This window comes from Ambystoma mexicanum, chromosome 3q (assembly GCF_040938575.1).
Source record: "Ambystoma mexicanum isolate Mex_15411 chromosome 3q, UKY_AmexF1_1, whole genome shotgun sequence".
NCBI lineage: Eukaryota > Metazoa > Chordata > Amphibia > Caudata > Ambystomatidae > Ambystoma > Ambystoma mexicanum.
The window spans coordinates 1,105,467,525-1,105,495,300 of NC_090926.1; the positions used below are offsets into that span (position 1 = coordinate 1,105,467,525).

The 27,776-nt window shown below is 39.3% G+C and overlaps 13 non-coding genes across 13 annotated transcripts; all 13 read left to right on the forward strand.

The window, feature by feature from the left end:
- The first annotated feature begins 1,474 nt into the window (after positions 1–1,474).
- On the forward strand, positions 1,475–1,547 carry TRNAR-CCG (transfer RNA arginine (anticodon CCG)). Its single transcript has one exon. It is a non-coding gene; the product is annotated as a tRNA-Arg (tRNA).
- Positions 1,548–2,583: 1,036 nt separating this feature from the next.
- TRNAR-CCG (transfer RNA arginine (anticodon CCG)) lies at positions 2,584–2,656 on the forward strand. The gene has a single exon. It is a non-coding gene; the product is annotated as a tRNA-Arg (tRNA).
- Positions 2,657–4,621: 1,965 nt separating this feature from the next.
- TRNAR-CCG (transfer RNA arginine (anticodon CCG)) lies at positions 4,622–4,694 on the forward strand. Its single transcript has one exon. It is a non-coding gene; the product is annotated as a tRNA-Arg (tRNA).
- A 1,965-nt stretch (positions 4,695–6,659) lies between these two features.
- Positions 6,660–6,732, forward strand: TRNAR-CCG (transfer RNA arginine (anticodon CCG)). Its single transcript has one exon. It is a non-coding gene; the product is annotated as a tRNA-Arg (tRNA).
- A 1,964-nt stretch (positions 6,733–8,696) lies between these two features.
- TRNAR-CCG (transfer RNA arginine (anticodon CCG)) lies at positions 8,697–8,772 on the forward strand. The gene has a single exon. It is a non-coding gene; the product is annotated as a tRNA-Arg (tRNA).
- Positions 8,773–10,733: 1,961 nt separating this feature from the next.
- Positions 10,734–10,809, forward strand: TRNAR-CCG (transfer RNA arginine (anticodon CCG)). Its single transcript has one exon. It is a non-coding gene; the product is annotated as a tRNA-Arg (tRNA).
- Positions 10,810–12,772: 1,963 nt separating this feature from the next.
- On the forward strand, positions 12,773–12,845 carry TRNAR-CCG (transfer RNA arginine (anticodon CCG)). Its single transcript has one exon. It is a non-coding gene; the product is annotated as a tRNA-Arg (tRNA).
- A 1,965-nt stretch (positions 12,846–14,810) lies between these two features.
- Positions 14,811–14,883, forward strand: TRNAR-CCG (transfer RNA arginine (anticodon CCG)). Its single transcript has one exon. It is a non-coding gene; the product is annotated as a tRNA-Arg (tRNA).
- Positions 14,884–16,848: 1,965 nt separating this feature from the next.
- Positions 16,849–16,921, forward strand: TRNAR-CCG (transfer RNA arginine (anticodon CCG)). Its single transcript has one exon. It is a non-coding gene; the product is annotated as a tRNA-Arg (tRNA).
- Positions 16,922–20,908: 3,987 nt separating this feature from the next.
- Positions 20,909–20,984, forward strand: TRNAQ-CUG (transfer RNA glutamine (anticodon CUG)). The gene has a single exon. It is a non-coding gene; the product is annotated as a tRNA-Gln (tRNA).
- Positions 20,985–22,946: 1,962 nt separating this feature from the next.
- On the forward strand, positions 22,947–23,019 carry TRNAR-CCG (transfer RNA arginine (anticodon CCG)). Its single transcript has one exon. It is a non-coding gene; the product is annotated as a tRNA-Arg (tRNA).
- A 1,965-nt stretch (positions 23,020–24,984) lies between these two features.
- Positions 24,985–25,057, forward strand: TRNAR-CCG (transfer RNA arginine (anticodon CCG)). Its single transcript has one exon. It is a non-coding gene; the product is annotated as a tRNA-Arg (tRNA).
- A 1,967-nt stretch (positions 25,058–27,024) lies between these two features.
- Positions 27,025–27,097, forward strand: TRNAR-CCG (transfer RNA arginine (anticodon CCG)). The gene has a single exon. It is a non-coding gene; the product is annotated as a tRNA-Arg (tRNA).
- The last annotated feature ends 679 nt before the right edge of the window (positions 27,098–27,776 follow it).

Below are 27,776 nucleotides of genomic sequence, written 5' to 3' on the forward strand. Positions count from 1 at the left end.
AGGAAGTCCTCTTGGTTGGGTAGTGTCCCTGGATTGTAGATCATCCTTTTATAGAGCTGCACTGCACTCACATGTTACTGAACAGCACCTTCCTCTGCAAGAATACTAGCAGTAGAAAATATAGTCTTATGAGAATGAAGCCCGCTGTAAGAGCACCCGAAATAGCCCTACTGCCAGTGTCTCTGCAGAAAGTGGACACTGAGTTGAAACTACTTTCTTGAATTGATTGCACAGTTAAGTACCCTTGTTGCTCGGCACTGTTGCCATTATGGAATCGGAGCGATTGAGAAAGATAACGGTCCGTACTGTAGAATAGAATCCTGTTGTGCTCTTTTTAGTGACCATCGACACCAGTGTACCAGGAATACATAAACATGATAAAACAGGAAGAAAAGTGATGAATTCAAATGTAATGCATTTTATTTAGAAAAGTCCACAAAACCTGCACCATTCAAAACTTGCAGTGAGTGATTAATAAGAGGATCTGAAACTATGTCAAAGGAAATGAATAGGTAAGACATGAAAATCACAAAAAATCTGGTGCTCAAGATGGATATTGTGTCAAGTGTCATGCCCATGAGACTCTGTGACACATGTTTCGGAAAATATCTGGCTTCAACAGGTGAAGGATTACTTGAAAAGTCAAGCAAGTTAGCAAGGATGTTCCAACCTAGAAGAGGGCATTGCAGTGTGAGGGCATCATAGAAGTCATCATTAGAGACAATGAATACATTATCACGAAGTCAATGACCTCCTAGTTATTATCTTTACCAAGTGGGTGGCCGTGAGACAGTGATCACCACAGATAGGAAGTCAGAGATGTCAGGTGAAATGAAAATATGCCAGGCAAGAAATCTAGTTTGTAGAAATCATCAATTTTTGAGACAGAGTAAGAAAAATGCTGGAACTCTAGAATAGTGTCCATAATGGAAAAATCTTACAGCAATTCTTAAATTTTGTAAAGTGCGAATGCCAAGAATATAACACACAGTGCATCGAATTTACGCATTTGGCCAATCCAAAGCAGTTGCTAAGGATTGGTGTATGTCAGGACTATTTGTCCCTATTTTGAGTTCATCTTCATTTCCATCTGTAGAAAGTACCAGTACATACAAATTTTTTAGAAGACAAAACATCAGAAGCCAAACTAAAAGCTATTTCAGTGCATATAAATCAAAATACTATAAATAAGGATGGCGAGGAGTAGCAACCACCGCACTGTATACTCTCTTCAATCAAAAGTGTTCAATATGAATTGCGGAAGGGTTTGTGTTGCAGGAGTTGTTCCTTTCTTTACCTTCGCTCACTGTACCTTCATATGCAAGGTGTGTTTTCCAAACTCACAGACTTGCTCTACATGTTGACTTTGTTTTTTTTTCATGTTTTTGTTGTTTTTGCCATGGGGTGTTTATTCTGTGTTTGAATTGGTGTTCAGTTGGTCTATTATGGTCAGATCAGTGCTTTTCTATCGAGTGGCCCTGTGGCCTAATGGATAAGGCATCAGCCTCCGAAGCTGGGGATTGTGGGTTCAAGTCCCACCTGGGTCGTCAATTATTTTTAATTTTGATCTTAATTAAATATGAACGAATTTCAACATATATTAACATAAAGATGATTGAAAGGTCTCATCAATGAAAATCATCACACTCATTTCATTCACCTTGTCAATACTGATGTATTACCGCAACACTATGCAGTAAAGACACGTGAATCTTGTCCTGTCTTCATAGAGCTGCCTTGCAACTGTGACATATCACTTAATATTTTGCTTCTCAGGGAGTATAGCAGCAGAGAAACATATACTGCTCATTCAATTCCTTATGAGGGGCCCAGCATTTAAGATGTTACTCTTAAGTGAGCTCCCCTGTAGCCACCAATTGCTGAAAAGTGTCCGTGAGACAGTGATCACCACAGATAGGAAGTCAGAGATGTCAGGTGAAATGAAAATATGCCAGGCAAGAAATCTAGTTTGTAGAAATCATCAATTTTTGAGACAGAGTAAGAAAAATGCTGGAACTCTAGAATAGTGTCCATAATGGAAAAATCTTACAGCAATTCTTAAATTTTGTAAAGTGCGAATGCCAAGAATATAACACACAGTGCATCGAATTTACGCATTTGGCCAATCCAAAGCAGTTGCTAAGGATTGGTGCATGTCAGGACTATTTGTCCCTATTTTGAGTTCATCTTCATTTCCATCTGTAGAAAGTACCAGTATATACACATTTTTTAGAAGACAAAACATCAGAAGCCGAACTAAAAGCTATTTCAGTGCATATAAATCAAAATACTATAAATAAGGATGGCGAGGAGTAGCAACCACCGCACTGTATACTCTCTTCAATCAAAAGTGTTCAATATGAATTGCGGAAGGGTTTGTGTTGCAGGAGTTGTTCCTTTCTTTACCTTCGCTCACTAGACCTTCATATGCAAGGTGTGTTTTCCAAACTCACAGACTTGCTCTACATGTTGACTTTGTTTTTTTTTCATGTTTTTGTTGTTTTTGCCATGGGGTGTTTATTCTGTGTTTGAATTGGTGTTCAGTTGGTCTATTATGGTCAGATCAGTGCTTTTCTATCAAGTGGCTCTGTGGCCTAATGGATAAGGCATTAGCCTCCGAAGCTGGGGATTGTGGGTTCAAGTCCCACCTGGGTCGTCAATTATTTTTAATTTTGATCTTAATTAAATATGAACGAATTTCAACATATATTAACATAAAGATGATTAAAAGGTCTCATCAATGAAAATCATCACACTCATTTCATTCACCTTGTCAATACTGATGTATTACCGCGACACTATGCAGTAAAGACACGTGAATCTTGTCCTGTCTTCATAGAGCTGCCTTGCAACTGTGACATATCACTTAATATTTTGCTTCTCAGGGAGTATAGCAGCAGAGAAACATATACTGCTCATTCAATTCCTTATGAGGGCCCCAGCATTTAAGATGTTACTCTTAAGTGAGCTCCCCTGTAGCCACCAATTGCTGAAAAGTGTCTTCCTCAGGTGCCATCTCAACTGTGAAGAGAATCCTCCTAAGCTAGCCTCCTTGCAGTGACATGGCACTGAGAATCATTTTCCTCAGTGAGAATCTCTGCAGTGAAAAAGTTTCTCTTAAGGGATTGTCTCTGTCGTGGAATGTTACAGGAAGTCCTCTTGGTTGGGTAGTGTCCCTGGATTGTAGATCATCCTTTTATAGAGCTGCACTGCACTCACATGTTACTGAACAGCACCTTCCTCTGCAAGAATACTAGCAGTAGAAAATATAGTCTTATGAGAATGAAGCCCGCTGTAAGAGCACCCGAAATAGCCCTACTGCCAGTGTCTCTGCAGAAAGTGGACACTGAGTTGAAACTACTTTCTTGAATTGATTGCACAGTTAAGTACCCTTGTTGCTCGGCACTGTTGCCATTATGGAATCGGAGCGATTGAGAAAGACAACGGTCCGTACTGTAGAATAGAATCCTGTTGTGCTCTTTTTAGTGACCAATCGACACCAGTGTACCAGGAATACATAAACATGATAAAACAGGAAGAAAAGTGATGAATTCAAATGTAATGCATTTTATTTAGAAAAGTCCACAAAACCTGCACCATTCAAAACTTGCAGTGAGTGATTAATAAGAGGATCTGAAACTATGTCAAAGGAAATGAATAGGTAAGACATGAAAATCACAAAAAATCTGGTGCTCAAGATGGATATTGTGTCAAGTGTCATGCCCATGAGACTCTGTGACACATGGTTCGGAAAATATCTGGCTTCAACAGGTGAAGGATTACTTGAAAAGTCAAGCAAGTTAGCAAGGATGTTCCAACCTAGAAGAGGGCATTGCAGTGTGAGGGCATCATAGAAGTCATCATTAGAGACAATGAATACATTATCACTAAGTCAATGACCTCCTAGTTATTATCTTTACCAAGTGGGTGGCCGTGAGACAGTGATCACCACAGATAGGAAGTCAGAGATGTCAGGTGAAATGAAAATATGCCAGGCAAGAAATCTAGTTTGTAGAAATCATCAATTTTTGAGACAGAGTAAGAAAAATGCTGGAACTCTAGAATAGTGTCCATAATGGAAAAATCTTACAGCAATTCTTAAATTTTGTAAAGTGCGAATGCCAAGAATATAACACACAGTGCATCGAATTTACGCATTTGGCCAATCCAAAGCAGTTGCTAAGGATTGGTGTATGTCAGGACTATTTGTCCCTATTTTGAGTTCATCTTCATTTCCATCTGTAGAAAGTACCAGTACATACACATTTTTTAGAAGACAAAACATCAGAAGCCAAACTAAAAGCTATTTCAGTGCATATAAATCAAAATACTATAAATAAGGATGGCGAGGAGTAGCAACCACCGCACTGTATACTCTCTTCAATCAAAAGTGTTCAATATGAATTGCGGAAGGGTTTGTGTTGCAGGAGTTGTTCCTTTCTTTACCTTCGCTCACTGGACCATCATATGCAAGGTGTGTTTTCCAAACTCACAGACTTGCTTTACATGTTGACTGTGTTTTTTTCATGTTTTTGTTGTTTTTGCCATGGGGTGTTTATTCTGTGTGTGAATTGGTGTTCAGATGGTGTATTATGGTCAGATCAGTGCTTTTCCAACAAGTGGCCCTGTGGCCTAATGGATAAGGCATCAGCCTCCGAAGCTGGGGATTGTGGGTTCAAGTCCCACCTGGGTCGTCAATTATTTTTAATTTTGATCTTAATTAAATATGAACGAATTTCAATATATATTAACATAAAGATGATTAAAAGGTCTCATCAATGAAAATCATCACACTCATTTCATTCACCTTGTCAATACTGATGTATTACCGCGACACTATGCAGTAAAGACACGTGAATCTTGTCCTGTCTTCATAGAGCTGCCTTGCAACTGTGACATATCACTTAATATTTTGCTTCTCAGGGAGTATAGCAGCAGAGAAACATATACTGCTCATTCAATTCATTATGAGGGCCCCAGCATTTAAGATGTTACTCTTAAGTGAGCTCCCATGTAGCCACCAATTGCTGAAAAGTGTCTTCCTCAGGTGCCATCTCAACTGTGAAGAGAATCCTCCTAAGCTAGCCTCCTTGCAGTGACATGGCACTGAGAATCATTTTCCTCAGTGAGAATCTCTGCAGTGAAAAAGTTTCTCTTAAGGGATTGTCTCTGTCGTGGAATGTTACAGGAAGTCCTCTTGGTTGGGTAGTGTCCCTGGATTGTAGATCATCCTTTTATAGAGCTGCACTGCACTCACATGTTACTGAACAGCACCTTCCTCTGCAAGAATACTAGCAGTAGAAAATATAGTCTTATGAGAATGAAGCCCGCTGTAAGAGCACCCGAAATAGCCCTACTGCCAGTGTCTCTGCAGAAAGTGGACACTGAGTTGAAACTACTTTCTTGAATTGATTGCACAGTTAAGTACCCTTGTTGCTCGGCACTGTTGCCATTATGGAATCGGAGCGATTGAGAAAGACAACGGTCCGTACTGTAGAATAGAATCCTGTTGTGCTCTTTTTAGTGACCAATCGACACCAGTGTACCAGGAATACATAAACATGATAAAACAGGAAGAAAAGTGATGAATTCAAATGTAATGCATTTTATTTAGAAAAGTCCACAAAACCTGCACCATTCAAAACTTGCAGTGAGTGATTAATAAGAGGATCTGAAACTATGTCAAAGGAAATGAATAGGTAAGACATGAAAATCACAAAAAATCTGGTGCTCAAGATGGATATTGTGTCAAGTGTCATGCCCATGAGACTCTGTGACACATGGTTCGGAAAATATCTGGCTTCAACAGGTGAAGGATTACTTGAAAAGTCAAGCAAGTTAGCAAGGATGTTCCAACCTAGAAGAGGGCATTGCAGTGTGAGGGCATCATAGAAGTCATCATTAGAGACAATGAATACATTATCACTAAGTCAATGACCTCCTAGTTATTATCTTTACCAAGTGGGTGGCCGTGAGACAGTGATCACCACAGATAGGAAGTCAGAGATGTCAGGTGAAATGAAAATATGCCAGGCAAGAAATCTAGTTTGTAGAAATCATCAATTTTTGAGACAGAGTAAGAAAAATGCTGGAACTCTAGAATAGTGTCCATAATGGAAAAATCTTACAGCAATTCTTAAATTTTGTAAAGTGCGAATGCCAAGAATATAACACACAGTGCATCGAATTTACGCATTTGGCCAATCCAAAGCAGTTGCTAAGGATTGGTGTATGTCAGGACTATTTGTCCCTATTTTGAGTTCATCTTCATTTCCATCTGTAGAAAGTACCAGTACATACACATTTTTTAGAAGACAAAACATCAGAAGCCAAACTAAAAGCTATTTCAGTGCATATAAATCAAAATACTATAAATAAGGATGGCGAGGAGTAGCAACCACCGCACTGTATACTCTCTTCAATCAAAAGTGTTCAATATGAATTGCGGAAGGGTTTGTGTTGCAGGAGTTGTTCCTTTCTTTACCTTCGCTCACTGGACCATCATATGCAAGGTGTGTTTTCCAAACTCACAGACTTGCTTTACATGTTGACTGTGTTTTTTTCATGTTTTTGTTGTTTTTGCCATGGGGTGTTTATTCTGTGTGTGAATTGGTGTTCAGATGGTGTATTATGGTCAGATCAGTGCTTTTCCAACAAGTGGCCCTGTGGCCTAATGGATAAGGCATCAGCCTCCGAAGCTGGGGATTGTGGGTTCAAGTCCCACCTGGGTCGTCAATTATTTTTAATTTTGATCTTAATTAAATATGAACGAATTTCAATATATATTAACATAAAGATGATTAAAAGGTCTCATCAATGAAAATCATCACACTCATTTCATTCACCTTGTCAATACTGATGTATTACCGCGACACTATGCAGTAAAGACACGTGAATCTTGTCCTGTCTTCATAGAGCTGCCTTGCAACTGTGACATATCACTTAATATTTTGCTTCTCAGGGAGTATAGCAGCAGAGAAACATATACTGCTCATTCAATTCATTATGAGGGCCCCAGCATTTAAGATGTTACTCTTAAGTGAGCTCCCATGTAGCCACCAATTGCTGAAAAGTGTCTTCCTCAGGTGCCATCTCAACTGTGAAGAGAATCCTCCTAAGCTAGCCTCCTTGCAGTGACATGTCACTGAGAATCATTTTCCTCAGTGAGAATCTCTGCAGTGAAAAAGTTTCTCTTAAGGGATTGTCTCTGTAGTGGAATGTTACAGGAAGTCCTCTTGGTTGGGTAGTGTCCCTGGATTGTAGATCATCCTTTTATAGAGCTGCACTGCACTCACATGTTACTGAACAGCACCTTCCTCTGCAAGAATACTAGCAGTAGAAAATATAGTCTTATGAGAATGAAGCCTGCTGTAAGAGCACCCGAAATAGCCCTATTGCCAGTGTCTCTGCAGAAAGTGGACACTGAGTTGAAACTACTTTCTTGAATTGATTGCACAGTTAAGTACCCTTGTTGCTCGGCACTGTTGCCATTATGGAATCGGAGCAATTGAGAAAGACAATGGTCCGTACTGTAGAATAGAATCCTGTTGTGCTCTTTTTAGTGACCAATCGACACTAGTGTACTAGGAATACATAAACATGATAAAACCGGAAGAAAAGTGATGAATTCAAATGTAATGCATTTTATTTAGAAAAGTCCACAAAACCTGCACCATTCAAAACTTGCAGTGAGTGATTAATAAGAGGATCTGAAACTATGTCAAAGGAAATTAATAGGTAAGACATGAAAATCACAAAAAATCTGGTGCTCAAGATGGATATTGTGTCAAGTGTCATGCCCATGAGACTCTGTGACACATGTTTTGGAAAATATCTGGCTTCAACAGGTGAAGGATTACTTGAAAAGTCAAGCAAGTTAGCAAGGATGTTCCAACCTAGAAGAGGGCATTGCAGTGTGAGGGCATCATAGAAGTCATCATTAGAGACAATGAATACATTATCACTAAGTCAATGACCTCCTAGTTATTATCTTTACCAAGTGGGTGGCCGTGAGACAGTGATCACCACAGATAGGAAGTCAGAGATGTCAGGTGAAATGAAAATATGCCAGGCAAGAAATCTAGTTTGTAGAAATCATCAATTTTTGAGACAGAGTAAGAAAAATGCTGGAACTCTAGAATAGTGTCCATAATGGAAAAATCTTACAGCAATTCTTAAATTTTGTAAAGTGCGAATGCCAAGAATATAACACACAGTGCATCGAATTTACGCATTTGGCCAATCCAAAGCAGTTGCTAAGGATTGGTGCATGTCAGGACTATTTGTCCCTATTTTGAGTTCATCTTCATTTCCATCTGTAGAAAGTACCAGTATATACACATTTTTTAGAAGACAAAACATCAGAAGCCGAACTAAAAGCTATTTCAGTGCATATAAATCAAAATACTATAAATAAGGATGGCGAGGAGTAGCAACCACCGCACTGTATACTCTCTTCAATCAAAAGTGTTCAATATGAATTGCGGAAGGGTTTGTGTTGCAGGAGTTGTTCCTTTCTTTACCTTCGCTCACTGGACCATCATATGCAAGGTGTGTTTTCCAAACTCACAGACTTGCTTTACATGTTGACTGTGTTTTTTTCATGTTTTTGTTGTTTTTGCCATGGGGTGTTTATTCTGTGTGTGAATTGGTGTTCAGCTGGTCTATTGTGGTCAGATCAGTGCTTTTCCATCAGTGGCCCTGTGGCCTAATGGATAAGGCGTCAGCCTCCGAAGCTGGGGATTGTGGGTTCAAGTCCCACCTGGGTAGTCAATTATTTTTAATTTTGATCTTAATTAAATATGAACGAATTTCAACATATATTAACATAAAGATGATTAAAAGGTCTCATCAATGAAAATCATCACACTCATTTCATTCACCTTGTCAATACTGATGTATTACCGCAACACTATGCAGTAAAGACACGTGAATCTTGTCCTGTCTTCATAGAGCTGCCTTGCAACTGTGACATATCACTTAATATTTTGCTTCTCAGGGAGTATAGCAGCAGAGAAACAGATACTGCTAATTCAATTCCTTATGAGGGCCCCAGCATTTAAGATGTTACTCTTAAGTGAGCTCCCCTGTAGCCACCAATTGCTGAAAAGTGTCTTCCTCAGGTGCCATCTCAACTGTGAAGAGAATCCTCCTAAGCTAGCCTCCTTGCAGTGTTTTGGCACTGAGAATCATTTTCCTCAGTGAGAATCTCTGCAGTGAAAAAGTTTCTCTTAAGGGATTGTCTCTGTCGTGGAATGTTACAGGAAGTCCTCTTGGTTGGGTAGTGTCCCTGGATTGTAGATCATCCTTTTATAGAGCTGCACTGCACTCACATGTTACTGAACAGCACCTTCCTCTGCAAGAATACTAGCATTAGAAAATATAGTCTTATGAGAATGAAGCCTGCTGTAAGAGCACCCGAAATAGCCCTATTGCCAGTGTCTCTGCAGAAAGTGGACACTGAGTTGAAACTACTTTCTTGAATTGATTGCACAGTTAAGTACCCTTGTTGCTCGGCACTGTTGCCATTATGGAATCGGAGCAATTGAGAAAGACAATGGTCCGTACTGTAGAATAGAATCCTGTTGTGCTCTTTTTAGTGACCAATCGACACTAGTGTACTAGGAATACATAAACATGATAAAACCGGAAGAAAAGTGATGAATTCAAATGTAATGCATTTTATTTAGAAAAGTCCACAAAACCTGCACCATTCAAAACTTGCAGTGAGTGATTAATAAGAGGATCTGAAACTATGTCAAAGGAAATTAATAGGTAAGACATGAAAATCACAAAAAATCTGGTGCTCAAGATGGATATTGTGTCAAGTGTCATGCCCATGAGACTCTGTGACACATGTTTTGGAAAATATCTGGCTTCAACAGGTGAAGGATTACTTGAAAAGTCAAGCAAGTTAGCAAGGATGTTCCAACCTAGAAGAGGGCATTGCAGTGTGAGGGCATCATAGAAGTCATAATTAGAGACAATGAATACATTATCACTAAGTCAATGACCTCCTAGTTATTATCTTTACCAAGTGGGTGGCCGTGAGACAGTGATCACCACAGATAGGAAGTCAGAGATGTCAGGTGAAATGAAAATATGCCAGGCAAGAAATCTAGTTTGTAGAAATCATCAATTTTTGAGACAGAGTAAGAAAAATGCTGGAACTCTAGAATAGTGTCCATAATGGAAAAATCTTACAGCAATTCTTAAATTTTGTAAAGTGCGAATGCCAAGAATATAACACACAGTGCATCGAATTTACGCATTTGGCCAATCCAAAGCAGTTGCTAAGGATTGGTGCATGTCAGGACTATTTGTCCCTATTTTGAGTTCATCTTCATTTCCATCTGTAGAAAGTACCAGTATATACACATTTTTTAGAAGACAAAACATCAGAAGCCGAACTAAAAGCTATTTCAGTGCATATAAATCAAAATACTATAAATAAGGATGGCGAGGAGTAGCAACCACCGCACTGTATACTCTCTTCAATCAAAAGTGTTCAATATGAATTGCGGAAGGGTTTGTGTTGCAGGAGTTGTTCCTTTCTTTACCTTCGCTCACTGGACCATCATATGCAAGGTGTGTTTTCCAAACTCACAGACTTGCTTTACATGTTGACTGTGTTTTTTTCATGTTTTTGTTGTTTTTGCCATGGGGTGTTTATTCTGTGTGTGAATTGGTGTTCAGCAGGTCTATTATGGTCAGATCAGTGCTTTTCCATCAGTGGCCCTGTGGCCTAATGGATAAGGCGTCAGCCTCCGAAGCTGGGGATTGTGGGTTCAAGTCCCACCTGGGTAGTCAATTATTTTTAATTTTGATCTTAATTAAATATGAACGAATTTCAACATATATTAACATAAAGATGATTAAAAGGTCTCATCAATGAAAATCATCACACTCATTTCATTCACCTTGTCAATACTGATGTATTACCGCAACACTATGCAGTAAAGACACGTGAATCATGTCCTGTCTTCATAGAGCTGCCTTGCAACTGTGACATATCACTTAATATTTTGCTTCTCAGGGAGTATAGCAGCAGAGAAACAGATACTGCTAATTCAATTCCTTATGAGGGCCCCAGCATTTAAGATGTTACTCTTAAGTGAGCTCCCCTGTAGCCACCAATTGCTGAAAAGTGTCTTCCTCAGGTGCCATCTCAACTGTGAAGAGAATCCTCCTAAGCTAGCCTCCTTGCAGTGTTTTGGCACTGAGAATCATTTTCCTCAGTGAGAATCTCTGCAGTGAAAAAGTTTCTCTTAAGGGATTGTCTCTGTCGTGGAATGTTACAGGAAGTCCTCTTGGTTGGGTAGTGTCCCTGGATTGTAGATCATCCTTTTATAGAGCTGCACTGCACTCACATGTTACTGAACAGCACCTTCCTCTGCAAGAATACTAGCATTAGAAAATATAGTCTTATGAGAATGAAGCCTGCTGTAAGAGCACCCGAAATAGCCCTATTGCCAGTGTCTCTGCAGAAAGTGGACACTGAGTTGAAACTACTTTCTTGAATTGATTGCACAGTTAAGTACCCTTGTTGCTCGGCACTGTTGCCATTATGGAATCGGAGCGATTGAGAAAGACAACGGTCCATACTGTAGAATAGAATCCTGTGGTGCTCTTTTTAGTGACCAATCGACACCAGTGTACCAGGAATACATAAACATGATAAAACAGGAAGAAACGTGATGAATTCAAATGTAATGCATTTTATTTAGAAAAGTCCACAAAACCTGCACCATTCAAAACTTGCAGTGAGTGATTAATAAGAGGATCTGAAACTATGTCAAAGGAAATGAATAGGTAAGACATGAAAATCACAAAAAATCTGGTGCTCAAGATGGATATTGTGTCAAGTGTCATGCCCATGAGACTCTGTGACACATGTTTCGGAAAATATCTGGCTTCAACAGGTGAAGGATTACTTGAAAAGTCAAGCAAGTTAGCAAGGATGTTCCAACCTAGAAGAGGGCATTGCAGTGTGAGGGCATCATAGAAGTCATCATTAGAGACAATGAATACATTATCACTAAGTCAATGACCTCCTAGTTATTATCTTTACCAAGTGGGTGGCCGTGAGACAGTGATCACCACAGATAGGAAGTCAGAGATGTCAGGTGAAATGAAAATATGCCAGGCAAGAAATCTAGTTTGTAGAAATCATCAATTTTTGAGACAGAGTAAGAAAAATGCTGGAACTCTAGAATAGTGTCCATAATGGAAAAATCTTACAGCAATTCTTAAATTTTGTAAAGTGCGAATGCCAAGAATATAACACACAGTGCATCGAATTTACGCATTTGGCCAATCCAAAGCAGTTGCTAAGGATTGGTGTATGTCAGGACTATTTGTCCCTATTTTGAGTTCATCTTCATTTCCATCTGTAGAAAGTACCAGTACATACACATTTTTTAGAAGACAAAACATCAGAAGCCAAACTAAGAGCTATTTCAGTGCATATAAATCAAAATACTATAAATAAGGATGGCGAGGAGTAGCAACCACCGCACTGTATACTCTCTTCAATCAAAAGTGTTCAATATGAATTGCGGAAGGGTTTGTGTTGCAGGAGTTGTTCCTTTCTTTACCTTCGCTCACTGGACCTTCATATGCAAGGTGTGTTTTCCAAACTCACAGACTTGCTCTACATGTTGACTGTGTTTTTTTTCATGTTTTTGTTGTTTTTGCCATGGGGTGTTTATTCTGTGTTTGAATTGGTGTTCAGTTGGTCTATTATGGTCAGATCAGTGCTTTTCTATCAAGTGGCCCTGTGGCCTAATGGATAAGGCATCAGCCTCCGAAGCTGGGGATTGTGGGTTTAAGTCCCACCTGGGTCGTCAGTTATTTTTAATTTTGATCTTAATTAAATATGAACGAATTTCAACATATATTAACATAAAGATGATTAAAAGGTCTCATCAATGAAAATCATCACACTCATTTCATTCACCTTGTCAATACTGATGTATTACCGCGACACTATGCAGTAAAGACACGTGAATCTTGTCCTGTCTTCATAGAGCTGCCTTGCAACTGTGACATATCACTTAATATTTTGCTTCTCAGGGAGTATAGCAGCAGAGAAACATATACTGCTCATTCAATTCCTTATGAGGGCCCCAGCATTTAAGATGTTACTCTTAAGTGAGCTCCCCTGTAGCCACCAATTGCTGAAAAGAGTCTTCCTCAGGTGCCATCTCAACTGTGAAGAGAATCCTCCTAAGCTAGCCTCCTTGCAGTGACATGTCACTGAGAATCATTTTCCTCAGTGAGAATCTCTGCAGTGAAAAAGTTTCTCTTAAGGGATTGTCTCTGTAGTGGAATGTTACAGGAAGTCCTCTTGGTTGGGTAGTGTCCCTGGATTGTAGATCATCCTTTTATAGAGCTGCACTGCACTCACATGTTACTGAACAGCACCTTCCTCTGCAAGAATACTAGCAGTAGAAAATATAGTCTTATGAGAATGAAGCCTGCTGTAAGAGCACCCGAATTAGCCCTATTGCCAGTGTCTCTGCAGAAAGTGGACACTGAGTTGAAACTACTTTCTTGAATTGATTGCACAGTTAAGTACCCTTGTTGCTCGGCACTGTTGACATTATGGAATCGGAGCAATTGAGAAAGACAACTGTCCGTACTGTAGAATAGAATCCTGTTGTGCTCTTTTTAGTGACCAATCGACACTAGTGTACTAGGAATACATAAACATGATAAAACCGGAAGAAAAGTGATGAATTCAAATGTAATGCATTTTATTTAGAAAAGTCCACAAAACCTGCACCATTCAAAACTTGCAGTGAGTGATTAATAAGAGGATCTGAAACTATGTCAAAGGAAATGAATAGGTAAGACATGAAAATCACAGAAAATCTGGTGCTCAAGATGGATATTGTGTCAAGTGTCATGCCCATGAGACTCTGTGACACATGTTTTGGAAAATATCTGGCTTCAACAGGTGAAGGATTACTTGAAAAGTCAAGCAAGTTAGCAAGGATGTTCCAACCTAGAAGAGGGCATTGCAGTGTGAGGGCATCATAGAAGTCATCATTAGAGACAATGAATACATTATCACTAAGTCAATGACCTCCTAGTTATTATCTTTACCAAGTGGGTGGCCGTGAGACAGTGATCACCACAGATAGGAAGTCAGAGATGTCAGGTGAAATGAAAATATGCCAGGCAAGAAATCTAGTTTGTAGAAATCATCAATTTTTGAGACAGAGTAAGAAAAATGCTGGAACTCTAGAATAGTGTCCATAATGGAAAAATCTTACAGCAATTCTTAAATTTTGTAAAGTGCGAATGCCAAGAATATAACACACAGTGCATCGAATTTACGCATTTGGCCAATCCAAAGCAGTTGCTAAGGATTGGTGCATGTCAGGACTATTTGTCCCTATTTTGAGTTCATCTTCATTTCCATCTGTAGAAAGTACCAGTATATACACATTTTTTAGAAGACAAAACATCAGAAGCCAAACTAAAAGCTATTTCAGTGCATATAAATCAAAATACTATAAATAAGGATGGCGAGGAGTAGCAACCACCGCACTGTATACTCTCTTCAATCAAAAGTGTTCAATATGAATTGCGGAAGGGTTTGTGTTGCAGGAGTTGTTCCTTTCTTTACCTTCGCTCACTGGACCATCATATGCAAGGTGTGTTTTCCAAACTCACAGACTTGCTTTACATGTTGACTGTGTTTTTTTCATGTTTTTGTTGTTTTTGCCATGGGGTGTTTATTCTGTGTGTGAATTGGTGTTCAGCTGGACTATTATGGTCAGATCAGTGCTTTTTCATCAAGTGACCCTGTGGCCTAATGGATAAGGCATCAGCCTCCGAAGCTGGGGATTGTGGGTTCAAGTCCCACCTGGGTCGTCAATTATTTTTAATTTTGATCTTAATTAAATATGAACGAATTTCAACATATATTAACATAAAGATGATTAAAAGGTCTCATCAATGAAAATCATCACACTCATTTCATTCACCTTGTCAATACTGATGTATTACCGCGACACTATGCAGTAAAGACACTTGAATCTTGTCCTGTCTTCATAGAGCTGCCTTGCAACTGTGACATATCACTTAATATTTTGCTTCTCAGGGAGTATAGCAGCAGAGAAACAGATACTGCTAATTCAATTCCTTATGAGGGCCCCAGCATTTAAGATGTTACTCTTAAGTGAGCTCCCCTGTAGCCACCAATTGCTGAAAAGTGTCTTCCTCAGGTGCCATCTCAACTGTGAAGAGAATCCTCCTAAGCTAGCCTCCTTGCAGTGACATGGCACTGAGAATCATTTTCCTCAGTGAGAATCTCTGCAGTGAAAAAGTTTCTCTTAAGGGATTGTCTCTGTCGTGGAATGTTACAGGAAGTCCTCTTGGTTGGGTAGTGTCCCTGGATTGTAGATCATCCTTTTATAGAGCTGCACTGCACTCACATGTTACTGAACAGCACCTTCCTCTGCAAGAATACTAGCATTAGAAAATATAGTCTTATGAGAATGAAGCCTGCTGTAAGAGCACCCGAATTAGCCCTATTGCCAGTGTCTCTGCAGAAAGTGGACACTGAGTTGAAACTACTTTCTTGAATTGATTGCACAGTTAAGTACCCTTGTTGCTCGGCACTGTTGCCATTATGGAATCGGAGCAATTGAGAAAGACAACGGTCCGTACTGTAGAATAGAATCCTGTTGTGCTCTTTTTAGTGACCAATCGACACTAGTGTACTAGGAATACATAAACATGATAAAACCGGAAGAAAAGTGATGAATTCAAATGTAATGCATTTTATTTAGAAAAGTCCACAAAACCTGCACCATTCAAAACTTGCAGTGAGTGATTAATAAGAGGATCTGAAACTATGTCAAAGGAAATGAATAGGTAAGACATGAAAATCACAAAAAATCTGGTGCTCAAGATGGATATTGTGTCAAGTGTCATGCCCATGAGACTCTGTGACACATGTTTTGGAAAATATCTGGCTTCAACAGGTGAAGGATTACTTGAAAAGTCAAGCAAGTTAGCAAGGATGTTCCAACCTAGAAGAGGGCATTGCAGTGTGAGGGCATCATAGAAGTCATCATTAGAGACAATGAATACATTATCACTAAGTCAATGACCTCCTAGTTATTATCTTTACCAAGTGGGTGGCCGTGAGACAGTGATCACCACAGATAGGAAGTCAGAGATGTCAGGTGAAATGAAAATATGCCAGGCAAGAAATCTAGTTTGTAGAAATCATCAATTTTTGAGACAGAGTAAGAAAAATGCTGGAACTCTAGAATAGTGTCCATAATGGAAAAATCTTACAGCAATTCTTAAATTTTGTAAAGTGCGAATGCCAAGAATATTACACACAGTGCATCGAATTTACGCATTTGGCCAATCCAAAGCAGTTGCTAAGGATTGGTGCATGTCAGGACTATTTGTCCCTATTTTGAGTTCATCTTCATTTCCATCTGTAGAAAGTACCAGTATATACACATTTTTTAGAAGACAAAACATCAGAAGCCGAACTAAAAGCTATTTCAGTGCATATAAATCAAAATACTATAAATAAGGATGGCGAGGAGTAGCAACCACCGCACTGTATACTCTCTTCAATCAAAAGTGTTCAATATGAATTGCGGAAGGGTTTGTGTTGCAGGAGTTGTTCCTTTCTTTACCTTCGCTCACTGGACCATCATATGCAAGGTGTGTTTTCCAAACTCACAGACTTGCTTTACATGTTGACTGTGTTTTTTTCATGTTTTTGTTGTTTTTGCCATGGGGTGTTTATTCTGTGTGTGAATTGGTGTTCAGATGGTGTATTATGGTCAGATCAGTGCTTTTCCAACAAGTGGCCCTGTGGCCTAATGGATAAGGCATCAGCCTCCGAAGCTGGGGATTGTGGGTTCAAGTCCCACCTGGGTCGTCAATTATTTTTAATTTTGATCTTAATTAAATATGAACGAATTTCAATATATATTAACATAAAGATGATTAAAAGGTCTCGTCAATGAAAATCATCACACTCATTTCATTCACCTTGTCAATACTGATGTATTACCGCGACACTATGCAGTAAAGACACGTGAATCTTGTCCTGTCTTCATAGAGCTGCCTTGCAACTGTGACATATCACTTAATATTTTGCTTCTCAGGGAGTATAGCAGCAGAGAAACATATACTGCTCATTCAATTCATTATGAGGGCCCCAGCATTTAAGATGTTACTCTTAAGTGAGCTCCCATGTAGCCACCAATTGCTGAAAAGTGTCTTCCTCAGGTGCCATCTCAACTGTGAAGAGAATCCTCCTAAGCTAACCTCCTTGCAGTGACATGTCACTGAGAATCATTTTCCTCAGGGAGAATCTCTGCAGTGAAAAAGTTTCTCTTAAGGGATTGTCTCTGTAGTGGAATGTTACAGGAAGTCCTCTTGGTTGGGTAGTGTCCCTGGATTGTAGATCATCCTTTTATAGAGCTGCACTGCACTCACATGTTACTGAACAGCACCTTCCTCTGCAAGAATACTAGCAGTAGAAAATATAGTCTTATGAGAATGAAGCCTGCTGTAAGAGCACCCGAAATAGCCCTATTGCCAGTGTCTCTGCAGAAAGTGGACACTGAGTTGAAACTACTTTCTTGAATTGATTGCACAGTTAAGTACCCTTGTTGCTCGGCACTGTTGCCATTATGGAATCGGAGCAATTGAGAAAGACAATGGTCCGTACTGTAGAATAGAATCCTGTTGTGCTCTTTTTAGTGACCAATCGACACTAGTGTACTAGGAATACATAAACATGATAAAACCGGAAGAAAAGTGATGAATTCAAATGTAATGCATTTTATTTAGAAAAGTCCACAAAACCTGCACCATTCAAAACTTGCAGTGAGTGATTAATAAGAGGATCTGAAACTATGTCAAAGGAAATGAATAGGTAAGACATGAAAATCACAAAAAATCTGGTGCTCAAGATGGATATTGTGTCAAGTGTCATGCCCATGAGACTCTGTGACACATGTTTTGGAAAATATCTGGCTTCAACAGGTGAAGGATTACTTGAAAAGTCAAGCAAGTTAGCAAGGATGTTCCAACCTAGAAGAGGGCATTGCAGTGTGAGGGCATCATAGAAGTCATCATTAGAGACAATGAATACATTATCCCTAAGTCAATGACCTCCTAGTTATTATCTTTACCAAGTGGGTGGCCGTGAGACAGTGATCACCACAGATAGGAAGTCAGAGATGTCAGGTGAAATGAAAATATGCCAGGCAAGAAATCTAGTTTGTAGAAATCATCAATTTTTGAGACAGAGTAAGAAAAATGCTGGAACTCTAGAATAGTGTCCATAATGGAAAAATCTTACAGCAATTCTTAAATTTTGTAAAGTGCGAATGCCAAGAATATAACACACAGTGCATCGAATTTACGCATTTGGCCAATCCAAAGCAGTTGCTAAGGATTGGTGCATGTCAGGACTATTTGTCCCTATTTTGAGTTCATCTTCATTTCCATCTGTAGAAAGTACCAGTATATACACATTTTTTAGAAGACAAAACATCAGAAGCCGAACTAAAAGCTATTTCAGTGCATATAAATCAAAATACTATAAATAAGGATGGCGAGGAGTAGCAACCACCGCACTGTATACTCTCTTCAATCAAAAGTGTTCAATATGAATTGCGGAAGGGTTTGTGTTGCAGGAGTTGTTCCTTTCTTTACCTTCGCTCACTGGACCATCATATGCAAGGTGTGTTTTCCAAACTCACAGACTTGCTTTACATGTTGACTGTGTTTTTTTCATGTTTTTGTTGTTTTTGCCATGGGGTGTTTATTCTGTGTGTGAATTGGTGTTCAGCTGGTCTATTATGGTCAGATCAGTGCTTTTCCATCAGTGGCCCTGTTGCCTAATGGATAAGGCGTCAGCCTCCGAAGCTGGGGATTGTGGGTTCAAGTCCATTATTTTTAATTTTGATCTTAATTAAATATGAACGAATTTCAATATATATTAACATAAAGATGATTAAAAGGTCTCATCAATGAAAATCATCACACTCATTTCATTCACCTTGTCAATACTGATGTATTACCGCGACACTATGCAGTAAAGACACGTGAATCTTGTCCTGTCTTCATAGAGCTGCCTTGCAACTGTGACATATCACTTAATATTTTGCTTCTCAGGGAGTATAGCAGCAGAGAAACATATACTGCTCATTCAATTCATTATGAGGGCCCCAGCATTTAAGATGTTACTCTTAAGTGAGCTCCCATGTAGCCACCAATTGCTGAAAAGTGTCTTCCTCAGGTGCCATCTCAACTGTGAAGAGAATCCTCCTAAGCTAGCCTCCTTGCAGTGACATGTCACTGAGAATCATTTTCCTCAGTGAGAATCTCTGCAGTGAAAAAGTTTCTCTTAAGGGATTGTCTCTGTAGTGGAATGTTACAGGAAGTCCTCTTGGTTGGGTAGTGTCCCTGGATTGTAGATCATCCTTTTATAGAGCTGCACTGCACTCACATGTTACTGAACAGCACCTTCCTCTGCAAGAATACTAGCAGTAGAAAATATAGTCTTATGAGAATGAAGCCTGCTGTAAGAGCACCCGAAATAGCCCTATTGCCAGTGTCTCTGCAGAAAGTGGACACTGAGTTGAAACTACTTTCTTGAATTGATTGCACAGTTAAGTACCCTTGTTGCTCGGCACTGTTGCCATTATGGAATCGGAGCAATTGAGAAAGACAATGGTCCGTACTGTAGAATAGAATCCTGTTGTGCTCTTTTTAGTGACCAATCGACACTAGTGTACTAGGAATACATAAACATGATAAAACCGGAAGAAAAGTGATGAATTCAAATGTAATGCATTTTATTTAGAAAAGTCCACAAAACCTGCACCATTCAAAACTTGCAGTGAGTGATTAATAAGAGGATCTGAAACTATGTCAAAGGAAATGAATAGGTAAGACATGAAAATCACAAAAAATCTGGTGCTCAAGATGGATATTGTGTCAAGTGTCATGCCCATGAGACTCTGTGACACATGTTTTGGAAAATATCTGGCTTCAACAGGTGAAGGATTACTTGAAAAGTCAAGCAAGTTAGCAAGGATGTTCCAACCTAGAAGAGGGCATTGCAGTGTGAGGGCATCATAGAAGTCATCATTAGAGACAATGAATACATTATCACTAAGTCAATGACCTCCTAGTTATTATCTTTACCAAGTGGGTGGCCGTGAGACAGTGATCACCACAGATAGGAAGTCAGAGATGTCAGGTGAAATGAAAATATGCCAGGCAAGAAATCTAGTTTGTAGAAATCATCAATTTTTGAGACAGAGTAAGAAAAATGCTGGAACTCTAGAATAGTGTCCATAATGGAAAAATCTTACAGCAATTCTTAAATTTTGTAAAGTGCGAATGCCAAGAATATAACACACAGTGCATCGAATTTACGCATTTGGCCAATCCAAAGCAGTTGCTAAGGATTGGTGCATGTCAGGACTATTTGTCCCTATTTTGAGTTCATCTTCATTTCCATCTGTAGAAAGTACCAGTATATACACATTTTTTAGAAGACAAAACATCAGAAGCCGAACTAAAAGCTATTTCAGTGCATATAAATCAAAATACTATAAATAAGGATGGCGAGGAGTAGCAACCACCGCACTGTATACTCTCTTCAATCAAAAGTGTTCAATATGAATTGCGGAAGGGTTTGTGTTGCAGGAGTTGTTCCTTTCTTTACCTTCGCTCACTGGACCATCATATGCAAGGTGTGTTTTCCAAACTCACAGACTTGCTTTACATGTTGACTGTGTTTTTTTCATGTTTTTGTTGTTTTTGCCATGGGGTGTTTATTCTGTGTGTGAATTGGTGTTCAGCTGGTCTATTATGGTCAGATCAGTGCTTTTCCATCAGTGGCCCTGTGGCCTAATGGATAAGGCGTCAGCCTCTGAAGCTGGGGATTGTGGGTTCAAGTCCCACCTGGGTAGTCAATTATTTTTAATTTTGATCTTAATTAAATATGAACGAATTTCAACATATATTAACATAAAGATGATTAAAAGGTCTCATCAATGAAAATCATCACACTCATTTCATTCACCTTGTCAATACTGATGTATTACCGCAACACTATGCAGTAAAGACACGTGAATCTTGTCCTGTCTTCATAGAGCTGCCTTGCAACTGTGACATATCACTTAATATTTTGCTTCTCAGGGAGTATAGCAGCAGAGAAACAGATACTGCTAATTCAATTCCTTATGAGGGCCCCAGCATTTAAGATGTTACTCTTAAGTGAGCTCCCCTGTAGCCACCAATTGCTGAAAAGTGTCTTCCTCAGGTGCCATCTCAACTGTGAAGAGAATCCTCCTAAGCTAGCCTCCTTGCAGTGTTTTGGCACTGAGAATCATTTTCCTCAGTGAGAATCTCTGCAGTGAAAAAGTTTCTCTTAAGGGATTGTCTCTGTCGTGGAATGTTACAGGAAGTCCTCTTGGTTGGGTAGTGTCCCTGGATTTTAGATCATCCTTTTATAGAGCTGCACTGCACTCACATGTTACTGAACAGCACCTTCCTCTGCAAGAATACTAGCATTAGAAAATATAGTCTTATGAGAATGAAGCCTGCTGTAAGAGCACCCGAAATAGCCCTATTGCCAGTGTCTCTGCAGAAAGTGGACACTGAGTTGAAACTACTTTCTTGAATTGATTGCACAGTTAAGTACCCTTGTTGCTCGGCACTGTTGCCATTATGGAATCGGAGCGATTGAGAAAGACAACGGTCCATACTGTAGAATAGAATCCTGTGGTGCTCTTTTTAGTGACCAATCGACACCAGTGTACCAGGAATACATAAACATGATAAAACAGGAAGAAACGTGATGAATTCAAATGTAATGCATTTTATTTAGAAAAGTCCACAAAACCTGCACCATTCAAAACTTGCAGTGAGTGATTAATAAGAGGATCTGAAACTATGTCAAAGGAAATGAATAGGTAAGACATGAAAATCACAAAAAATCTGGTGCTCAAGATGGATATTGTGTCAAGTGTCATGCCCATGAGACTCTGTGACACACGTTTCGGAAAATATCTGGCTTCAACAGGTGAAGGATTACTTGAAAAGTCAAGCAAGTTAGCAAGGATGTTCCAACCTAGAAGAGGGCATTGCAGTGTGAGGGCATCATAGAAGTCATCATTAGAGACAATGAATACATTATCACTAAGTCAATGACCTCCTAGTTATTATCTTTACCAAGTGGGTGGCCGTGAGACAGTGATCACCACAGATAGGAAGTCAGAGATGTCAGGTGAAATGAAAATATGCCAGGCAAGAAATCTAGTTTGTAGAAATCATCAATTTTTGAGACAGAGTAAGAAAAATGCTGGAACTCTAGAATAGTGTCCATAATGGAAAAATCTTACAGCAATTCTTAAATTTTGTAAAGTGCGAATGCCAAGAATATAACACACAGTGCATCGAATTTACGCATTTGGCCAATCCAAAGCAGTTGCTAAGGATTGGTGTATGTCAGGACTATTTGTCCCTATTTTGAGTTCATCTTCATTTCCATCTGTAGAAAGTACCAGTACATACACATTTTTTAGAAGACAAAACATCAGAAGCCAAACTAAGAGCTATTTCAGTGCATATAAATCAAAATACTATAAATAAGGATGGCGAGGAGTAGCAACCACCGCACTGTATACTCTCTTCAATCAAAAGTGTTCAATATGAATTGCGGAAGGGTTTGTGTTGCAGGAGTTGTTCCTTTCTTTACCTTCGCTCACTGGACCTTCATATGCAAGGTGTGTTTTCCAAACTCACAGACTTGCTTTACATGTTGACTGTGTTTTTTTCATGTTTTTGTTGTTTTTGCCATGGGGTGTTTATTCTGTGTTTGAATTGGTGTTCAGTTGGTCTATTATGGTCAGATCAGGGCTTTTCTATCAAGTGGCCCTGTGGCCTAATGGATAAGGCATCAGCCTCCGAAGCTGGGGATTGTGGGTTTAAGTCCCACCTGGGTCGTCAGTTATTTTTAATTTTGATCTTAATTAAATATGAACGAATTTCAACATATATTAACATAAAGATGATTAAAAGGTCTCATCAATGAAAATCATCACACTCATTTCATTCACCTTGTCAATACTGATGTATTACCGCGACACTATGCAGTAAAGACACTTGAATCTTGTCCTGTCTTCATAGAGCTGCCTTGCAACTGTGACATATCACTTAATATTTTGCTTCTCAGGGAGTATAGCAGCAGAGAAACAGATACTGCTAATTCAATTCCTTATGAGGGCCCCAGCATTTAAGATGTTACTCTTAAGTGAGCTCCCCTGTAGCCACCAATTGCTGAAAAGTGTCTTCCTCAGGTGCCATCTCAACTGTGAAGAGAATCCTCCTAAGCTAGCCTCCTTGCAGTGACATGGCACTGAGAATCATTTTCCTCAGTGAGAATCTCTGCAGTGAAAAAGTTTCTCTTAAGGGATTGTCTCTGTCGTGGAATGTTACAGGAAGTCCTCTTGGTTGGGTAGTGTCCCTGGATTGTAGATCATCCTTTTATAGAGCTGCACTGCACTCACATGTTACTGAACAGCACCTTCCTCTGCAAGAATACTAGCATTAGAAAATATAGTCTTATGAGAATGAAGCCTGCTGTAAGAGCACCCGAATTAGCCCTATTGCCAGTGTCTCTGCAGAAAGTGGACACTGAGTTGAAACTACTTTCTTGAATTGATTGCACAGTTAAGTACCCTTGTTGCTCGGCACTGTTGCCATTATGGAATCGGAGCAATTGAGAAAGACAACGGTCCGTACTGTAGAATAGAATCCTGTTGTGCTCTTTTTAGTGACCAATCGACACTAGTGTACTAGGAATACATAAACATGATAAAACCGGAAGAAAAGTGATGAATTCAAATGTAATGCATTTTATTTAGAAAAGTCCACAAAACCTGCACCATTCAAAACTTGCAGTGAGTGATTAATAAGAGGATCTGAAACTATGTCAAAGGAAATGAATAGGTAAGACATGAAAATCACAAAAAATCTGGTGCTCAAGATGGATATTGTGTCAAGTGTCATGCCCATGAGACTCTGTGACACATGTTTTGGAAAATATCTGGCTTCAACAGGTGAAGGATTACTTGAAAAGTCAAGCAAGTTAGCAAGGATGTTCCAACCTAGAAGAGGGCATTGCAGTGTGAGGGCATCATAGAAGTCATCATTAGAGACAATGAATACATTATCACTAAGTCAATGACCTCCTAGTTATTATCTTTACCAAGTGGGTGGCCGTGAGACAGTGATCACCACAGATAGGAAGTCAGAGATGTCAGGTGAAATGAAAATATGCCAGGCAAGAAATCTAGTTTGTAGAAATCATCAATTTTTGAGACAGAGTAAGAAAAATGCTGGAACTCTAGAATAGTGTCCATAATGGAAAAATCTTACAGCAATTCTTAAATTTTGTAAAGTGCGAATGCCAAGAATATAACACACAGTGCATCGAATTTACGCATTTGGCCAATCCAAAGCAGTTGCTAAGGATTGGTGCATGTCAGGACTATTTGTCCCTATTTTGAGTTCATCTTCATTTCCATCTGTAGAAAGTACCAGTATATACACATTTTTTAGAAGACAAAACATCAGAAGCCGAACTAAAAGCTATTTCAGTGCATATAAATCAAAATACTATAAATAAGGATGGCGAGGAGTAGCAACCACCGCACTGTATACTCTCTTCAATCAAAAGTGTTCAATATGAATTGCGGAAGGGTTTGTGTTGCAGGAGTTGTTCCTTTCTTTACCTTCGCTCACTGGACCATCATATGCAAGGTGTGTTTTCCAAACTCACAGACTTGCTTTACATGTTGACTGTGTTTTTTTCATGTTCTTGTTGTTTTTGCCATGGGGTGTTTATTCTGTGTGTGAATTGGTGTTCAGATGGTCTATTATGGTCAGATCAGTGCTTTTCCATCAAGTGGCCCTGTGGCCTAATGGATAAGGCATCACCCTCCGAAGCTGGGGATTGTGGGTTCAAGTCCCACCTGGGTCGTCAATTATTTTTAATTTTGATCTTAATTAAATATGAACGAATTTCAACATATATTAACATAAAGATGATTAAAAGGTCTCATCAATGAAAATCATCACACTCATTTCATTCACCTTGTCAATACTGATGTATTACCGCGACACTATGCAGTAAAGACACGTGAATCTTGTCCTGTCTTCATAGAGCTGCCTTGCAACTGTGACATATCACTTAATATTTTGCTTCTCAGGGAGTATAGCAGCAGAGAAACATATACTGCTCATTCAATTCCTTATGAGGGCCCCAGCATTTAAGATGTTACTCTTAAGTGAGCTCCCCTGTAGCCACCAATTGCTGAAAAGTGTCTTCCTCAGGTGCCATCTCAACTGTGAAGAGAATCCTCCTAAGCTAGCCTCCTTGCAGTGACATGGCACTGAGAATCATTTTCCTCAGTGAGAATCTCTGCAGTGAAAAAGTTTCTCTTAAGGGATTGTCTCTGTCGTGGAATGTTACAGGAAGTCCTCTTGGTTGGGTAGTGTCCCTGGTTTGTAGATCATCCTTTTATAGAGCTGCACTGCACTCACATGTTACTGAACAGCACCTTCCTCTGCAAGAATACTAGCAGTAGAAAATATAGTCTTATGAGAATGAAGCCCGCTGTAAGAGCACCCGAAATAGCCCTACTGCCAGTGTCTCTGCAGAAAGTGGACACTGAGTTGAAACTACTTTCTTGAATTGATTGCACAGTTAAGTACCCTTGTTGCTCGGCACTGTTGCCATTATGGAATCGGAGCGATTGAGAAAGACAACGGTCCGTACTGTAGAATAGAATCCTGTTGTGCTCTTTTTAGTGACCAATCGACACCAGTGTACCAGGAATACATAAACATGATAAAACAGGAAGAAAAGTGATGAATTCAAATGTAATGCATTTTATTTAGAAAAGTCCACAAAACCTGCACCATTCAAAACTTGCAGTGAGTGATTAATAAGAGGATCTGAAACTATGTCAAAGGAAATGAATAGGTAAGACATGAAAATCACAAAAAATCTGGTGCTCAAGATGGATATTGTGTCAAGTGTCATGCCCATGAGACTCTGTGACACATGTTTCGGAAAATATCTGGCTTCAACAGGTGAAGGATTACTTGAAAAGTCAAGCAAGTTAGCAAGGATGTTCCAACCTAGAAGAGGGCATTGCAGTGTGAGGGCATCATAGAAGTCATCATTAGAGACAATGAATACATTATCACTAAGTCAATGACCTCCTAGTTATTATCTTTACCAAGTGGGTGGCCGTGAGACAGTGATCACCACAGATAGGAAGTCAGAGATGTCAGGTGAAATGAAAATATGCCAGGCAAGAAATCTAGTTTGTAGAAATCATCAATTTTTGAGACAGAGTAAGAAAAATGCTGGAACTCTAGAATAGTGTCCATAATGGAAAAATCTTACAGCAATTCTTAAATTTTGTAAAGTGCGAATGCCAAGAATATAACACACAGTGCATCGAATTTACGCATTTGGCCAATCCAAAGCAGTTGCTAAGGATTGGTGTATGTCAGGACTATTTGTCCCTATTTTGAGTTCATCTTCATTTCCATCTATAGAAAGTACCAGTACATACAAATTTTTTAGAAGACAAAACATCAGAAGCCAAACTAAAAGCTATTTCAGTGCATATAAATCAAAATACTATAAATAAGGATGGCGAGGAGTAGCAACCACCGCACTGTATACTCTCTTCAATCAAAAGTGTTCAATATGAATTGCGGAAGGGTTTGTGTTGCAGGAGTTGTTCCTTTCTTTACCTTCGCTCACTGGACCTTCATATGCAAGGTGTGTTTTCCAAACTCACAGACTTGCTCTACATGTTGACTGTGTTTTTTTTTCATGTTTTTGTTGTTTTTGCCATGGGGTGTTTATTCTGTGTTTGAATTGGTGTTCAGTTGGTCTATTATGGTCAGATCAGTGCTTTTCTATCAAGTGGCCCTGTGGCCTAATGGATAAGGCATCAGCCTCCGAAGCTGGGGATTGTGGGTTTAAGTCCCACCTGGGTCGTCAATTATTTTTAATTTTGATCTTAATTAAATATGAACGAATTTCAACATATATTAACATAAAGATGATTAAAAGGTCTCATCAATGAAAATCATCACACTCATTTCATTCACCTTGTCAATACTGATGTATTACCGCGACACTATGCAGTAAAGACACGTGAATCTTGTCCTGTCTTCATAGAGCTGCCTTGCAACTGTGACATATCACTTAATATTTTGCTTCTCAGGGAGTATAGCAGCAGAGAAACATATACTGCTCATTCAATTCCTTATGAGGGCCCCAGCATTTAAGATGTTACTCTTAAGTGAGCTCCCCTGTAGCCACCAATTGCTGAAAAGTGTCTTCCTCAGGTGCCATGTCAACTGTGAAGAGAATCCTCCTAAGCTAGCCTCCTTGCAGTGACATGTCACTGAGAATCATTTTCCTCAGTGAGAATCTCTGCAGTGAAAAAGTTTCTCTTAAGGGATTGTCTCTGTAGTGGAATGTTACAGGAAGTCCTCTTGGTTGGGTAGTGTCCCTGGATTGTAGATCATCCTTTTATAGAGCTGCACTGCACTCACATGTTACTGAACAGCACCTTCCTCTGCAAGAATACTAGCAGTAGAAAATATAGTCTTATGAGAATGAAGCCTGCTGTAAGAGCACCCGAATTAGCCCTATTGCCAGTGTCTCTGCA